At 39.0% G+C, this 16,487-nt stretch overlaps 1 long non-coding RNA gene across 1 annotated transcript in view; it reads right to left on the bottom strand.

The window, feature by feature from the left end:
- Positions 1 to 4,760: 4,760 nt before the first annotated feature.
- Positions 4,761 to 16,487, bottom strand: part of LOC128660636 (uncharacterized) — a 309,392-nt gene continuing 297,665 nt past the window's right edge. Inside the window, exon 2 of the long non-coding RNA XR_008402567.1 lies at positions 4,761 to 6,747. This is a non-coding gene — a long non-coding RNA (uncharacterized LOC128660636). The remainder of the gene's footprint in view (positions 6,748 to 16,487) is intronic.

Genomic DNA, 16,487 nt, shown 5'->3' with positions numbered 1-16,487 from the left:
CTTTCTCTCCTCTCTCCCCCCCCCTCTCTCTCTCTCTCTCTCTTCCCTCTCTCAACCTCTCTCTCTCTCCCCTCTCCCCTTTTTCTCTCCCCTCTCTCTCCTCTCTATCTCTCTCTCTCCCCTCTCTCAACCCTCTCTCTCTCCCCTCTTTCTATCTCCCCTCTCTCTCCTCTCTCTTTCATGTCTTTCTCCCTCTCTCTCCCCTCTCTCTCTTTCTCCGCTCTCAACCTCTCTCTCTCCCCTTTCTCTCCCCTCTCTCTCCCCTCTTTCTATCTCCCCCCTCTCTCTCTCTCTCCTCTCTCTCTTCCTCCCCCCTCTCTCTCTCTCCTCTCTCTCTCTCTCTCCATCTCCCCCTCTCTCTCCCATCTCTCTCTCCCCTCTCTCTCTCTCTCTCCCATCTCTCTCCCTCCCCTCTCTCTCTCTCTCTCTCTCTATCTCTCTCCATCCACATCTCCCCTCTTTCACTCCCCCCTCTCTCTCCCCTCTCTCACTTTCTTTCTCTCTATCTCCCCCTCTGTCTCTCTCTCTCTCTCTCTCCCCTCTCTCTCTCCCTCCCCTCTCTCTCTCCCCCTCTCTCTTTCTCTCTCTCCACATCTCCCCTCTCTCTCTCCCCTCTCTCTCTATCTCCCCCCTCTCTCTTTAACTCTCCCCTCTTTCTCTCCTCCCTCTCTCTCTCCCCTCTCTCTCGGTCCCCTCTCTCTCTCCCCTCTCTCTCGCTCCCCTCTCTCCCCTCTCTCTCTCTCTCTCTCTCTCTCCCCTCACTCTCTCTCCCCTCTCTCTCCCCTCTCTCTCTCTCTCTCTCTCTCTCCCCCTCTCTCTCTCTCTTCCCTCTCTCAACCTCTCTCTCTCCCCTCTCTCAACCTCTCTCTCTCCCCTCTCTATCTCTCTCTCTCCCCTCTCTCTCCCCTCTCTCTCTCTCTCTCAACCTCTCTCTCTCTCTTCCCTCTCTCTCTCCCCTCTTTCTATCTCCCCTCTCTCTCCTCTCTCTCTCATGTCTCTCTCCCTCTCTCTATCTCTCCCCTCTCTCAACCTCTCTCTCTCCCCTTTCTCTCCCCTCTCTCTCCCCTCTTTCTATCTCCCCCTCTCTCTCTCTCTCCTCTCTTTCTTCCCCTCTATCTCTCTCTCCTCTCTCTCTCTCTCTCTCTCTCTCTCCCTCTATCCCCCCCTCTCTCTCTCCCATCTCTCTCTATCCCCTCTCTCTCTTTCACTCTCCCCTCTCTCTCTCCCCCTCTTTCTCTTCCCTCGCTCTCTCCATCCACATCTCCCCTCTCTCTCTCTCTCTCTCTCTCTCCATCTCCCCCTCTCTCTCCCATCTCTCTCTCCCCTCTCTCTCTCTCTCTCCCATCTCTCTCCCTCCCCTCTCTCTCTCTCTCTCTCTCTCTCTCTCTATCTCTCTCCATCCACATCTCCCCTCTTTCACTCTCCCCTCTCTCTCCCCTCTCTCACTTTCTTTCTCTCTATCTCCCCCTCTGTCTCTCTCTCTCTCTCTCTCCCCTCTCTCTCTCCCTCCCCTCTCTCTCTCCCCCTCTCTCTTTCTCTCTCTCCACATCTCCCCTCTCTCTCTCTCCCCTCTCTCTCTATCTCCCCCCTCTCTCTTTAACTCTCCCCTCTTTCTCTCCCCCCTCTCTCTCTCCCCTCTCTCTCGGTCCCCTCTCTCTCTCCCCTCTCTCCCCTCTCTCTCTCTCTCTCTCTCTCTCTCCCCTCACTCTCTCTCCCCTCTCTCTCCCCTCTCTCTCTCTCTCTCTCTCCCCCTCTCTCTCTCTCTCTCTCTCTCTCCCTCTCTCAACCTCTCTCTCTCCCCTCTCTCAACCTCTCTCTCTCCCCTCTCTATCTCTCTCTCTCCCCTCTCTCTCCCCTCTCTCTCTCTCTCTCAACCTCTCTCTCTCTCTTCCCTCTCTCTCTCCCCTCTTTCTATCTCCCCTCTCTCTCCTCTCTCTCTCATGTCTCTCTCCCTCTCTCTATCTCTCCCCTCTCTCAACCTCTCTCTCTCCCCTTTCTCTCCCCTCTCTCTCCCCTCTTTCTATCTCCCCCTCTCTCTCTCTCTCCTCTCTTTCTTCCCCTCTATCTCTCTCTCCTCTCTCTCTCTCTCTCTCTCTCTCTCTCCCTCTATCCCCCCCTCTCTCTCTCCCATCTCTCTCTATCCCCTCTCTCTCTTTCACTCTCCCCTCTCTCTCTCCCCCTCTTTCTCTTCCCTCGCTCTCTCCATCCACATCTCCCCTCTTTCTCTCTCCCCTCTCTCTCTCCCCTCTCTCACTTTCTTTCTCTCTATATGCCCCTCTGTCTCTCTCTCTCCCCTCTCTCTCTCTCTCCCCTCTCTCTCTCCCTCCCCTCTCTTTCTCCCCCCTCTCTCTTTCTCTCTACCCTCTCTCTTTCTCTCTCCTCTCTCTCTCCACATCTCCCCACTCTCCCCTCTCTCTCTATCTCCCCCCTCTCTCTTTCTCACTCCCCTCTTTCTCTTTCTCTCTCCCCTCTCTCTCTTTCTCTCTCCCCTCTCTCTCCTCTCTCTCTCTCTCTCTCTCTCTCCTCTATCTTCCCCCTCTCTCTTTCTCTCTCCCCTCTCTCTCTCCACATCTCCCCTCTTTCTCTCTCCCCTCTCTCTCTCTCTTTTGAGCTGTTTGAGCTCTCTCCACGGCCTTTCATGGCCCGCCCCGTTCACGCACCTTCACGCTAGGCTCCGCCCCTCCACGGGCCTTCACATTCAGCTCCGCCCCCTTCGTGGACCTTCTCGCGATGCCACGCCCCTTCACGGTCGGATATGCCCCCGCGCACTCTCGGCCATGTCCACTTCTGCTCGCGGCAGTCGTAAGATCAGGTAGGAATTTAAGGCCAGGTGTGTTTGTCCTCACGCTGTCTCTACTGCGCATGACAGCTTCGGACAAACACACTTGGCCTTTTATAGTATAGGGTATATATATATATATTATATATATATATATATATATATATATATATATATATATATATACACTTTGTTAGAAATGGAAGTGCAAAACCCTGTTATATTCCACAAAGCCATTGGATGCACACTCTAGTGATCTATTTATAACTCTCCCTAATTGGCCACTGCAGAGAAGGTAACCTTGTAAGTTACTATATGGCAGCTCCCATTGTTTTATAGACACTAAAACTTTACATTTGTTTGTCAATATTTCAACAGCTAATGCAACTTTAAAAAATACATGTGTGTGTTATTTTCAGACTAATATTTTCTTTGAATGCATCATTCTACTTAGCATTTATTTAGTGTTTAATGTCCCTTTAAGTTTTCAGTAGAGAGCCCATCCATTGCATATACGGGTACCGAAGAGGATTATAATAGGAAATATCTGTGTCGCTCAGGGGAAGGCTAAGTATGAGTCCCTGCAACGCCTGAGGGTAGTTATGGCTAAAGTCCCATAGGGAAATACTGCGCCTATGTCCCTTTATCATTCAGCTGCTGTGAAGTTTCTCTTCTGTCTTCTTTGTGAATGATAATTCCCAGGGACCCTGGGTCTCACATTGGTCTGAGCTCCGAAATTTAAATCCATATGCAAGTAGCTGTAAAACACCTCTATTCTCAACCTTCTCCCACGACGCCAAGAACAAAATAAAGAGAGAGATGGGAGATGGGAGGGACTTTAAGCTCTTGTATGGGTTCTTGACCTCCTCTTAGTGGCGGGAAATATATCCCATATGTTATGGAGGACTGTGGACCATCATCATTTTACGAAAGAATTTGAGGTACATTGTACTAAAAATGTATCATTAATATACAAGTTAAGTATTTAATTATGGTGGGGTTTTGCCTAAAAATGTTTAGTAAAAACTATTAAAATGTAATTTGAGACTAATGCAGCAGAATCAGTGGTATATTTTCCTGTAAATCACATTGGATTTTGGCTGCCAGTTAAAATTTAATTTAAAAATCTGCCAATAGGAAAAAAGCTAATTCTATAGGCAGATTGATTTTTAAAATCAGCCAATAGAATTTGTTTATTTCCTTTTGGTTAATTTTAAAAAGCAATCTGCCAATTAGGAATCCACTGCTGATTGGTGGCTGCATATAAATGCTTCTTTTTATTGGTTCACCAGATGTGATTATATTGCTATGTTTTAATATATACAATTAACATTTAATATAACAATATAACAATATCAAATAGTTCCATCTACTAAGCAGCAGAAGCTACTCCGAAGCCCTTGCGGGGCAGGTTTGCACATGTGAGCCTGCTTCTGGCTATGTAAGAAGCAGCAGTCATTAGACCACTTCTTCTTACACACTTTTTGCCACCTCTAAAGCTTGCTTGGGGTGATTGACAGATCCTTCTCCCCCATGTGATTGGTCACATAAAGAATGGGCAGACCTTACACGGGCAGCGGATGAACAGGATCCGCTGCCGGTATACCGTTTGCCTTTTGATACATGGAGCCCAAAGGGTTTAATGTCTCTCTAATTATTTTGGTAACAAAGTTTTGAAGAATACCCTTGAATACACAAAGCAAACAATCATAGCAATGGTATTCACAAAATATCTGATAGAAAAATAAGATATTCAATTTATGTATTAAAATTGTGCTTTTAAATAAATTCAGTAGTAATAGAGAAAAATAGAAATGATGCTTCATATTATAGAAATGTCCTCTCAACTGTTAAGAAACACATTACATTTTATACAGTACAGAAAAATAATTATACTCTGGAGAGAACTGAAAATGGGGTTTCATTTTCTTTGTATGGCAGTGCCAGACAGTTTGTGTAAAATATGAAAAAAGACAAAGTGTTTATTTTGTTTCCTATTTATTTAGAAACTGGACAGTAACTAACTGGTGCCATACAGACCATACTTTTAACTACTGGTGCAAAAAAAAAGGCTTATTCAAGCTTAATGTCATTAACTCTGGACTTGTATTCTGCTCTAACAGTCAATAAAATGCTAAAATGGTGCTTTATTTCTACAGCACAATCACGGTTTGCTATAGCAACATAATGTAAAGCAAATATTTACATAACAAAACAGGATAATGGATCCTGGTGTTGCACTGGCCAATTTATTGTCAAGGTTATAGTTTAATTTACAGATTAAGAAGAACATGTTGACTCAGAAATAAAATTCATTGTTTAGAATTAGTCACAAAATGAAACATTTAGTTTATTAATTTAATCTCATAATTGAAATATTGATACATGGTATACGCAGACAAAGAAGAACAATCTGACTTTCCCTTCAATATTCCAAATTATTCAGTGAATTCAAGAAATAACACTTTTGGCAATCAATTAACTTGCGTCATTCTAGAAAAACAGTTCATTTTAAAATAAGGTATACTATGTGTCAACTCTGAAATCATTCAAACAGAACAATATTCAAATTTGAAAGGGACACATTAAAGGGATAGTCTAGTCTAGGCTAGAGAGGCTGAAGACGCTTTAGGGAGCCTAAAAAAATGATATTGCACTTGGGCTACAGTTAGCACACCACTCGGAATCTAGGCAAAGGTGTTTACTGTCCCTTTAAGTGTCTCATTTGTTGTATAGGAATTTGTAAGTCTCTTTAATGGGATGTTAAACTGTCTGTTTCATTGCCGCAATACAAAAAAGCACTAAACAGTTGTTAATACCTAATAGAAATAATTACAATATGTATTACTCATCTATTTAAATGGATTTTACTTTTTATTTATTTTTTACACTACATTTGTGCAGTGTCCATTACTTCCTATCACAGCCCTACAAGGAGGAAGAGGCCTCTGCAGGAAGGTTTATCTTAGCCTGATGTCATAAAACTTCTAAACTTGTTTACTATAAAGTAAATAGACTAGATAACAGGGAGTCAGACTTGCTCATGCCCAGATCAGTCAGGAAACCGAAGTTTCAAACATGTCAGCTCCCATATCACACTGAGGGCGGGACTACACTGAGAATTTCTAACTGCACAAGTAAGCTGTTTGCTGTTTTTTTCCACACTGTTTCTTCTTATGTTTACTTTCATTTAACATATTTGTTTTTACCAAAGGAGCACTGTTTAAAGGGATATGAAAACCAAAATGTTTAATTTCATGATTCATGAGTATGCGATTTTAAAAACTTTCTGATTTACTTCTATTATAAATTTTTCTAAGTTCTCTTGGTATCATTTGTTGAAAAGCAGGGATGTATGCTTAGGAGCTGACCATTTCTAAAACATTATATGGTAGCAGTTTTGCAAGAATGTTATCCATTTGCAAGAGCAATATATGGCAGCGCTATTTCCTGTCATGTAGCGCTCCAGATGTCTACCTAGGTATCTCTTCAAAATATCATGGGGACAAAGCTAATATGATAAAAGAATTAAATTAAAGTATTTCTTTTTAAATGGTGTGTTCTGTCTGAATTACAAAATATTTTTTTGGGATTTCATATCCCTTTAATATCTTTTAGTTTTAATGCAGCAGAGTATATAAGGAGTGACATAAATGTAATATCAAAAATGCTTTCTAATACTTTGTACTTTCAGTATCCAAATGCCCAAAGAAATTAAATTGTTTCAGATTACACATTTATAAAAAATTGTAAAGATTGACAGATAGTGAGTAGAGTTAGCCGTGGTTCTTCTGGGCTGTAGTGTTAGTTGACCTTATTCTGAGTTACTGTTCTAGCTTTGATCAGATCATTTATATAATGGTCGTCATATCCCAAAACATTTTTCAAAACTTCAACAGTGTGCTGTCCCAGAAGTGGGGGAGGCCTGGGGCTGGATACGTTGAATTCATTGAATCTCACCGCAGGACCTGCAGATACACAAAGGAAATTTATAACAAATCACTATTATAATGAATGTCTAATCTTATATTGTACTATATCATACAATTAAATAGACATATTTAAAGGATATATAAGTATAATTTTAATTTTGATGATTCAATATGTAAACACTTTGCAAATTCCTTCTATTATTAAAGCGACACTAAACCCAACATTTTTCTTTCATGGTTCAGATAGAGAATATAAATTTAAAGAACATTCCAATTTACTTCTATTATTTATTTAGCTTAATTTTTTAGATATCCCTTATGGAAGAAATAGAAATGTATATGAGTGAGCCAATCACACAAGGCTTCTATGTGCAGCAACCAATCAGCAGCTACTGAGCCTATCTAGATATGCTTTTCAGCAAATAATATCAAGAGAATAAAACAAATTAGATAATTGAAGTAAATTAGAAAGTTGTTTAAAATTGCATGCTCTTTCTAAATCATGAAAGAAAAAAATGTGGGTTTCATGTCCCTTTAAAGGTATAGAAAGGTCAAAATTTAAATAAATGAAATAAATGTGCATGGGTGCATTTCAATTTTAAATAGAAGTATTTTTTGCAATACTCTTCTACTAACAAAAATGCTTCTGTTAAACGTTATTACTGTTTTTCAGCAGCATATGCACGTATGCTGGAAGGGTTCGTGCACCAGTATTCTCAGAGAGCTGGTGTGGTGTGTATTGTGTCTCTGAAGAATTCATTTGTGTCATACAACCCACTAAGCCATTTTAAAGTGAAATACACTCATGCACTTTTTAATTTTGTCTTTTCTATCCCTTTACATGTATTTTGTTCTCTAGATACCTAGACCATGCATTTTATGGCAGCTGTGTTTGCAACAATGTTCATAACCATATTATACAATGTTGCAAACACTGTTGCCATATAGTATTTAAGACACTTGCACACTCCTGAGGCTCTATTGGAATAATGAAAGTTTAATTTTGACTTTCATGTACCTTTAGGTTCTGCACATATATATATATACAGTATATATATATATATATATATATATATATATATATATATATATATATATATATATATATATATATATATATATATATATTATATGGATGAAAAAAATACTGGAAATTTGTCATAGTAAATGTGCCTTTTGTTAATGGAAAAATATTAGTAATGCTTATAAATTTCACAATCCTATTTCTGATGTTTTTTTGGCACATTATCACTCAATCTCTTAATTAATACCTGGTTTAGTTATATATGACATTGTCTTCCTATCGGTATTGCATTTTGTTAAAATCTGGATCCTGTAAAGCTAAGCAAATACCCCATTGATTGCTTGATGACTTACCAGGAATACTTTACACTTGAAGTATGATGGTTTTGAGGTTGTTTGGAACATATTACAATGTTTGCATGTGGCATTTGAATGAGCTTTGCCAAACCAAGCAAGCAAGCAAAAACAGTCATCACCTAAAAGCATTCTCATGGAATAAATTCAGTGGTTTATGTTTTATTAAGCTGAAGATATTTTTTTTTTCTTACAGTTTTCTAAAATGTTGTTATTTATCCATAAAATACCCAGACAATAACGTAATTCAGAAAGAAGTTGAATTTTGCACGAGTCTACTTTATAAAGAGAAATAAAATGCTTAAGAACGGTATAGATTTCTATACAGGAATATTTTAATGTATTATACTATCTATACTGGATATAATTATTAAGTAATTTAAACAGCTGCATGTAGCGTGACTTCCCAGCATGCAAATGGTAAAATCCCTCTCCAAAATTAAAAAAAAATGCTAGCAAAGAATAATTACTATCTGTCACTATATAAAGAAATATGCTGTAAATTATGTTTACACAGATTTGCCTCTATTCAACAAAAATACTGAATGTGTTGTCAGTAAGCGTAATAAACACAGAACACCTTTGTAAACCAATGTAGACAGTAATGCAATAACATAACGAAAGCCGCTGTGGTTTTTGCAAAATATGTTTTACAGTCATACCATGGTATATAAAAAAACGTTGTTACAGAGAACCCCCCGTGATAGGGTTCATTCCCTGAAGTCATAAATGCAGCCCAAGTAATTAACAAAAAGTCATGCTGCTCTCAAAGACGTCTCTTTTTAGAACACAAAAAGACTAGCATTTTACAACATTTAATTAGAAAAGCAAATGCTGTTATATCATTCATTTTTAGAAGACTCTATCCTTTAAACCATAAATAAATCTAATTTATGACCATATTCTAAGAAGTAGTAAAAGTATATTGCTAAGCATATAAAAAGACATAAACAGTATTTGTGTAAAATTTTAAAAGAGTATTTCTAAAGTTTAATTTTGCTATATACACACATTCATATACAATATATTAATATACAGTGTCTATATATATATATATATATATATATATTATTTTTATTATTAATATTAATTTATTTAATTTTTCATATAATATTTTTATTGAGGTATAACATATAGATAATACAGTATCGTCTAATTACATAACAGACTAGACGGCCCGTGTTTCTGGCGAGTCTTATGGAGCAGCGGTCACAAAGACCGCAATCGCCGGAATTCAACCCGATTGAGTACGATCGGGTTGATTGACACCCCTGCTGGTGGCCCATTAGCCGCGAGTCTGCAGGGTGCGGCGTTGCACCGGCGGCTCTTGTGAGCTGCTGGTGCAATGCTGAATACGGAGAGCGTATTGCTCTCTGCATTCAGCGAGGTCTTGCGGACCTGATCCGCACTGTCGGAACAGGTCCGCAAGACCTTTGATAAATAGGCCCCATAGTCTACCAATCCCATTTAACAAGCAACAATTTAGTTTAATTTCTGTAAAAAATAAAAAACAAAACATAAAAATTCAAGTAAATTAATATTACTTTACATTAAACATTTCATTAAAAATACTTTTGTAAATGTAAACAAAATATAAAAAATGTTTTTTTTACATATGTCAAACTCCTTTTAAACATATATTATATTGTACGTCAAAATAAATTATTTTATACTGATAATTTCATGTTTAATAAACTATGCTTTAAAATGTATCTTAGTTATAAGAGAAAAAAAATAGACATATGCACTGGTGAAATTTTCTGTTCGTCCAAAATTTTCGTTTTAGAATTTTCAGCCGATTTGGGTCATCATAATTTCATTCATCGGCACGTTCAGCCGAATATTTGTATAAGAATTTTGCTTGACAAGAAATTTATTAGTTCACATTAAAGGGACAGTCAAGTCCAAAAAAACTTTCATGATTTAAATAGGGCATGTAATTTTAAACAACTTTCAAATTTACTTTTATCACCAATTTTGCTTTGTGCTTTCTGTATTCTTTGTTGAAAGCTAAACCTAGGAGGTTCATATGCTAATTTCTTAGACCTTGAAGGCCGTCTCTAATCTGAAAGCATTTTGACAGTTTTTCATCACTAGAGGACGTTAGTTCATGTGTTTCATATAGATAACATTGAGCTCATGCATGTGAAGCTCCTAGGAGTAAGCACTGATTGGCTAAAATGCAAGTCTGTCAAAAGAACTAAAATAAGAGGGAAGTTTGCAGAAGCATAGATACAAGGTAATTACATACTGTAGGTAAAATGTGTATAATTAGAACTGTGTTGATTATGCAAAAATGGGGAATGGGTAATAAAGGGATTATCTATCTTTTTAAACAACAAAAATTCTGGTGTTGACTGTCCCTTTAAAGCCTGTTGAAAGTCTGCAAAACATTTATTTAGCCACAAAACTACACTGCTAGGAAATGTCAACAATCCACAGATTCATTGCTAACTGGGATGCAAGAACATACAGGAACTAGAAAAAGTTTTACAAAGAAAATTTAAACAATAAATTGAAATTAAAAGCACCAATGCAACCTTTCCATACAATATTTTTTTTTATTGAACTCTCTCATTTTTATCAAATGCCACATGCTAAAGTATCCACATTGTGAATTAAAATGTGAAAAAACTGAAAACTAAATCACCCCAAGTATAAACAGTGTAACACATACAAATTTCTAAAAATAACTAGCGCATCAAGTCTTTAAAGCTCAAAAAGAAGTGATGTAGGGTTTGTTATAAGCTTGTCCACTTATGATAGGTTGCTGCTATCCGCATCTCGCAGCACTGGCAGGCAGGTACAGCTGTATAGAAAAATCATAACAAAACAAAAGTGTAGACTCATCTAAGTGTAGATCAAAATGACACTCTAATACAAAGCTTTAAAAACACACTCGGGCTGAATTATCAAGCTCTGAATGGAGCTTGATCCACCTGTTTCCGCACGAGCCTTCAGGCTCGCCGGAAACAGCAGTTATGAAGCAGTGGTCTAAAAACCGCTGCTCGATAACTGATCGTCTGCCTCTGAAGCTGCGGTCTTCAATCCGCCCTTTCCTATACGATCGGGCTGATTGACATCCCCTGCTAGCGGGTGATTGGCCGCGAATCTGCAGGGGACGGCATTGCACATGCAGTTCTGGTGAACTGCTTGTGCAATGATAAATGCTGACAGCGTATGCTATCGGCATTCAGCGATGTCTGTCGGACATGATATGCTACAGCGTATCATGTCGGACAGACATTGATAAATTGGCCCCTCAGTCTGTTCAAACTTAAAGGGCCATGATACCCAAATGTTAAAACACTTGAAAGTGATGCAGCATAGCTGTAAAAAGCTGACTAGAAAATATCACCTGAACATCCCTATGTAAAAAAGAAATATATTTTTCTTCAAAATGACCTAAGTATTCAAACCCCATTACAAAGGACTTTAAGCAGCAAATCAGTATGTCTGTCCCGGGACAGGCAAGGGAGTGAGCTTCGTGCACACTCATGTTATTCCACTATTCAGTTTAAGGAAGTTTACTATGAAATCTCACGAGAGTTAAGTCAAATCTCATGAGATCACAGTAAGAGTTCATGACCTCAGCACTGTTGATGCTGATTAGCTGCAGTTCATTTCTTCATATTTTTTATTTTTTTTACCTGCAGCTGGGCAGCAGCTGAGTATAACTTTTAACACAGAATTTACTCTGCTGAGCTGAGGAGATTGTGAGGTCAAATATCCTTTTTTACATAGAGATGTTCAGGTGATATTTTCCTGTCAGCTTTTTACAGTTATACTGCATCGTTTTTAAAGGGACACTGAATCACGAAAGAAAACATTTGGGTTCAGATAGAGCATGCAATTTTAAGCAACTTTCTAATTTACTCCTTTTATCAATTTTTGTTCATTCTCTTGCTATCTTTCGGCTAGATTACGAGTTTTGCGTTGTGAGTGAAAAAGCCTCATAACGATGCTTTTTCACTACCGCTGCTATTATGAGTTTTGCAGGTATATCTGTCCTGCACACTTTTTGGCCGTAACGCAACTTAACTACCGCAGCTTTCAAAAAGTCCTTTTTCAATGGGTCTTCCATAGCACCGGTATTACGAGTTTGCCTGTCCGGCCAAAAAGTGAGCGGTACAGCCAATACCATCAAGATCTGTACCGTAAACTTAACCCCTTAATGGCCACAATGTACCCTGTATGTCACTGGCCGTTAAGGGTTTTTTCCGGACATAATAGCATAAGTCTAGCAAGAACACGCTATTAATGCCCTCCCTCCAGCAGGCTTTGTGGAATAGAGCAGTCTCAACGCTGGTGGCAAGACCGCGCTATAAAACAATCAAGTCCCAAAAAAAGGCCAGTGACATACAGAGTACGTCGCTGGTCCTTAAGGAGTTAAAATCAGTAGTTATGAGTTTTACGCTACAAAGCTGTAACATAAAACTCATAACTAAAGTGCTAAAAAGTACACTAACACCAATAAACTACCTATTAACCCCTAAATCGAAGCCCTCCCGCATTGCAAACACTAAAATAAAATTATTAACCCCTAATCTGCCACTCCCGACATCGCCGCCACTATAATAAACATATTAACCCCTAAACCGCCGCACTCCCGCATTGCAAACACTAGTTAAATATTATTAATCCCTCATCTGCTGTCCCTAACATCGCCGCAACCTACATTACTGTTATTAACCCCTAATCTGCTGCCCCCAAAATCGCCGCCACTATACTAAAGTTATTAACCCCTAAACCTAACCCTAACACCCTAAACCTAACCCTAAGTCTAAACCAACCTTAACACCCACTAACTTTAACATAATTAAAATAAATCTAAATAAAAATTACAATTAATACCTAAATAATTCCTATTTAAAACTAAATACTTACCTATAAAATAAACCCTAAGCTAGCTACAATATAACTAATAGTTACATTGTAGCTAGCTTAGGTTTCATTTTTATTTCACAGCTAAGTTTGTATTTATTTTAACTAGGTAGAATAATTAGTAAATAGTTATTAACTATTTACTAACTACCTAGTTAAAATAAATACAAATTTACCTGTGAAATAAAACCTAACCTGTTTTACACTTACACCTAACCTTACTCTACAATTAAATCAATTACAAAAAATAATAAACACTAAATTACACAAAATAAAAAAGAAATGATCAAATATTTAAACTAATTACACCTAATCTAATAGCCCTATCAAAATAAAAAATCCCCCCCCCCCAAATAAAAAAACCATAGGCTAAACTAAACTGCCAATGGCGCTTAAAAAGGCCTTTTGCGGGGCATTGCCCCAAAGAAATCAGCTCTTTTACCTGTAAAAAAAAATACAAACAACCCCCCAACAGTAAAACCCACAACCCACACAACCAAACCCCCCAAATAAAATCCTATCTAAAAAAAAAACCTAAGCTCCCCATTGCACTGAAAAGGGCATTTGGATGGGCATTGCTCTTAAAAGGGCATTTAACTCTTTTTCAGCCCAAACCCTAAGCTAAAAATAAAACCCACCCAATAAACCCTTAAAAAAACCTAACACTAAACCCCGAAGATCCACTTACAGTTTTTGAAGACCGGACATCCATCCTAAATGAAGCCGGGAGAAGTCTTCATCCAAGCGGCAAGAAGTGGTCCTCCAGACGGGCAGAAGTCTTCATACAGACGGCATCTTCTATCTTCATCCTTCCAACTTGGAGCGGCTCCATCTTCAAGACATCCAGCGTGGAGCATCCTCTTCTTTCAATGGCTACTGTAGAATGAAGGTTCCTTTAAGGGACGTCATCCAAGATGGCGTCCCTTGAATTCCGATTGGCTGATAGAATTCTATTAGCCAATCAGAATTAAAGTTGAAAAAATCCTATTGGCTGATGCAATCAGACCAGTGTTACAGACAATGTGCAAAACATTTATACCCTTACAGCAGACCCTCCCCCTGTGTGAAATAGCACACTGTCACTAAATAAACATCTTTGTTTTCTACTATCAAGACCAGAGAGTGCTGTCTCTTGCTTGCTATTTATTTATTTATATAAGGTGAGAGTGCACATCTCTGCTACGTTTTATTAGATATATATATAAATTATATATAAATCAGCTATTCTTATATATTAAAAATAGGATCTTAGTTACACAATATGGCCATATTTTGATTAAGCCAATCACCAACTTACAAGGTGTCCCAATGTTGACTGGTCCTAATACTGCAATGCACTGCCTTTCTGGGCTGAAACATTCCTGCTTTAACTCTGCATTTTAGAATGACACTTCCAATGTACTATAATTAGAGCACCTGAGTACTGGGTGGGGTGCTTTAAACCAAGAAGATGGCACTCACAGGAAGCTGTGCTGTCCCCAGAGTCACAGGCAGTTAACCCCAGACATTTGTTTTGTAATTTTCCCTATGGTTCTTGCACCCAGACATGTCTGGGTTTAACTGCCTGTGACTCTGGGGACAGCAAAGCTTTCTGTGAGTGTCAGTGAGCACCCAGGGCTGAGCATGTTGCAGGGTCATGGGATGTGTACCCAGTCCAGTCTGAGAGTGCAGTCCCCTTCCGTGTTTTGTATATGTCTAGGGTAATTACATAAGCCTGTGCACCCTTCACTTGTTGGATTGAGAGCTTGCATTGTGTGGCTGTTTTAGGGTCCCAGGTTTTGGTAGAGACCTTGATGTGGTACATGGGCTTGTCCCATTTGGCCAGATGCGGTAACTAACCCTTCCATTTTTGCTTTTAATCTTAGCAGAGAGCTTGCAAGTGAGTGCTGGACTTTCTCTATGTGTTATATTAATTTGTTTTGTAATTTTCCCTATGGTTCTTGCACCCAGACCTGTCTGGGGTTAACTGCCTGTGACTCTGGAGACAGCACAGCTTCCTGTGAGTGCCAGTGAGCACCCAGGGCTGAGCATGTTGCAGGGTCATTGGATGTGTACCCAGTCCAGTCTGAGAGTGCAGTCCCCTTCCGTGTTTTGTATATGTCTAGGGTGATTACATAAGCCTGTGCAGTGTTCCCAGTTTGTTAGATTGAGAGCTTGCATTGTGTGGCTGTTTTAGGGTCCCAGGTTCTGTGTGTTATATATACAGTATATATATATATATATATATATATATATATATATATATATATATATATATATATATATATATATATATATTCTCCAGAAGTGGACTTTCACTCATCAAACAACTGCTAGGGTGCTAACAATATCATAAATCCAAAAATAAACACAGGCTTGCAGTCTTTGGTTCTTTTTCAATTTACTTGTGAAGAGACATTGCAGGGACAAAAGTTTAAAGTTTTGTTCCCGGAACATCACCTTCACAAGTAAAGGAATTGAAAAAAGACCACAGAGTGCAAGCCTGTATATATATATACTTGTATGTGTAACCCATACTATTTATTTAGAAATGGGGAAAATCCCTGTGTATGGTATAACTGATGTCTAAAAGAGGGGGGATAGTTTTACAAGACCGAGAGAACTACCTTAAAAAAGCATCCAGATTTCTTGGTGACCTATGAATCAGTAAAAAGGATTGCCACTGATTCCTTTAAGAAAAAATATGAGACTCTAACTGGGAATGTAAGAGTGACAAGGGATTTTAAATAAAGCTGAATTAGATTTTCTAAACGTGGTGAAGCCAATAGCTATCTACTACCAACTGCTGAAGATCCACAAACAACTAATAGATCCCCCTGGCAGGCCCATTGTGTCAGGGATAGGGTCTTTAACTACAAATTTGTCCGAATATGTAGATGTGCTACTAAAAACTATGGTCCCCTGCCTCCAATCATATGTGAGATACACAACAGATATATTAAATCAGCTGAGTAAGTGTGAGTGAAAAGCTGACAACATGTGGATTACTCTAGATGTCTCCTCTCTCTACACCTCAATCCCACATAACATGTGTCTGGTAGCAATTGAATATTATTTTCAAAAAAACAACTATATTTACCCAAGGCAAGAGGACTTTGTAAAAAAAAAAAAAAAAAAACAGCATTGAATTTATCCTGAAGAGGATTTGGAATTGATGGACGATGACCACCACAGAGCAGGAAGGACAGCAGAATTATTGAACTAGGTAGGTAGGCCTGACAGTGCATGAACCTCAAAAATACACCTCCAGGGAAGGAGGAGGGCAACACATGCCTAGAGCACCTTAGACACAGTGGCCAGCAGTTCCCTGTGGATTTGGCATTCAAGGATGATGACCACCTCAGAACAGAAAGTGCAAGAGCAGAAGGGGCAGCAGCAGCAGCAGGCAGAGTTACTGAACTAGGTAGGTAGGTCTGACAGTACATACACCACAAAAATACACCTCCATTGGAGGAGGAGGGCAATATATGCCTAGAGCCCTTTGGACATAGTGGCCAGCAGATCCCTGAGGATTT

This window comes from Bombina bombina, chromosome 5, assembly GCF_027579735.1.
Source record: "Bombina bombina isolate aBomBom1 chromosome 5, aBomBom1.pri, whole genome shotgun sequence".
NCBI classification, from domain to species: domain Eukaryota; kingdom Metazoa; phylum Chordata; class Amphibia; order Anura; family Bombinatoridae; genus Bombina; species Bombina bombina.
This window is presented reverse-complemented; position numbering and strand designations above follow the sequence as displayed.